Below are 2,168 nucleotides of genomic sequence, written 5' to 3'. Positions count from 1 at the left end.
CTGCTTGGAGCTTGGAAGACCCCTGGCTGGCTTTTCTAGTTGAAGTAATTGCTTTGTCACCTGCAGAGGCCAAAAGGCAATGTCTTGGTAAGAGACCTAGGGGGATAAGTAGAAAATATACACTTCATGACTAGGACAAAGGCAACTCTTCTCTGTGTTGGTGGCTGGTTTCTCTTTCTGTGTTTCCTTGTAGGACTTACCTAGCTCAGGGCACCATCCTATGGCCCCCTAAGACATTCCAGGGGCCACAGGCTATTTCAGGCCTCCTGCTCCAATGTTGGAGACACAAGGATTCCCCAAAATGGAGGGCCTCAGTATGTAACTGAGGCAATAATCTTGAATTAAGGGAGGATTTATATTCAACCTTCCACAAATCGTTCCACTTCATTCTTCTACAATGCTACCCCAATGTTATTGTATTATAGCCTGTGATGTTTGCCTCCTAGGATGGGTCATAAGGAAAGGGTTAAAATAGGTGTGATGTGGTTGGCCAGTGAGAATGCAAGGGGGGAATAAAAGTTAGAGTGGGAGGTTTTGAAAGTCAGTTGGGAGTTGGTTGGGTTGAGTTGAGCTGGGAGTTGAGGTTTGGGAGTTGAAGAAGGAAGAGGGAGGAATAGGCAGTGGGTCGGTAGAGTTGTATTGTGAGAGAGTGAGAGGAATTGTGAGGTGGAGTCAGATAGATAGTTGGGAATAATCAGTTTGGAGTTGTTAGGAACTAAGAATAAGAAACTGACAAGAGAAAAATTAACTGAAACCATAAGCTTGTTCCTGCATTTAAAAATAAACTTGATTATTTGTTTATGTTAACAACTGACTGGACTCCGTGTGTCCCTGTGAGATACGAGGTGGTGGCAACGGAAAAAGCAAATGCAGTGGCGGCACAGGGTCAATAGACCGTCAAACGTCCGGGGGGCCTGTGTGTGATTGCCACATAGCCATTTGGAGAGCACAATAGCATAGCAAAAGCCAGACCCTCCCCCAACATTTCTGGGATGAAAAGTAGAAGGATTTCAGCAGGAAGTTGCAAAGCATGCACTGACTAGAAATGAAGAAGAGAAGAAGAGAAGAGTTTGGATTTGATATCCCGCCTTCCACTCCCCTTAAGGAGTCTCAAAGTGGCTAACAATCTCCTTTCCCTTCCTCCCCCACAACAAACACTCTGTGAGGTGAGTGAGGCTGAGAGACTTCAGAGAAGTGTGACTAGCCCAAAATCACCCAGCAGCTGCATGTGGAGGAGTGGGGACGCGAACCCGGTTCACCAGATTACAAGTCCACTGCTCTTAACCACTACACCGCGCTGGCTCGTCATACTGGCTCTGAAGCAGTATGTCCACTCTGAAACTCTGGCAAGTGCAAACATTATTGAAAGCGAGGTCGCATATAGGTACCCCGATACCAGCACAAATAATTTTGACTGCATTATAGAAAGGATGTGTAGAGGGGCCCAGGGTTCTGACATGGCAAAGGGAGATATGATATTTGATCCACACCATCCCTGCTGCTGCAGATGTTTTTGAGCTCTAACTCTGGAGCTCTGACATCAGCAGGAGAAAAAGGATGTGTGTTGGGGACATATCAGGGACATACGAGAGGAACACCGGGAAATGGCTAGGATCCAAATGATGCTAAGGCATCCCAGCCTCTTGACATACTCAGGAGTGTGCCCAAATCTCTCCCTCCTGTTGCTTCCAATAGGAGAGGAAATGTAAAAAATTAAAGAATAAAGATTTAAGCATAGGACACTTCAATCTCTCACTATTCTCAGGTGAGATTCAATCACGCACTGGTGAATTCAGGTTATGCAATTATAGCTGATTGGGAGGTCTTGCACCTTCTTCCCTAAAACGATTGAACTTTTTGTAATAAGGAAAGTGATGAGAAAATGCATGGAACAACGCTTTCTTTTATGCAATGGCACCTAAACTCCCTGCGAATAAATCAGGACGAATGCTTGGTAAACAAGTCATCTGTAAGCACACACAGAAATGGATGGAGAATTGTAAAATCATTCCTCTGCCCTTACTTTTGCCCTGAGCCTAGCTGATCACTGGATATGACAGAAAAACTGCCCTGCAGACCAGACACCTTAGGATTTCAGCCTTATAAATTATATTTGTTAAGAACAAATTCTAGCAGTGAAGGCAAACACATGATGCTACTTGTCTTGG

General features: G+C 44.9%; 1 long non-coding RNA gene across 1 annotated transcript; it reads left to right on the top strand.

The window, feature by feature from the left end:
* The first annotated feature begins 425 nt into the window (after positions 1-425).
* LOC309534463 lies at positions 426-810 on the top strand. The gene is made up of 2 exons (XR_014220751.1): positions 426-565; positions 606-810. It is a non-coding gene; the product is annotated as an uncharacterized lncRNA (long non-coding RNA).
* Positions 811-2,168: the final 1,358 nt, after the last annotated feature.

This window comes from Podarcis vaucheri, assembly GCF_965113315.1.
Source record: "Podarcis vaucheri genome assembly, chromosome: 6".
In the NCBI taxonomy this organism is placed as follows: Eukaryota; Metazoa; Chordata; class Lepidosauria; order Squamata; family Lacertidae; genus Podarcis; species Podarcis vaucheri.
Note: the sequence above shows the minus strand (reverse complement) of the source record. Positions and strands in the feature narration are given on the sequence as shown.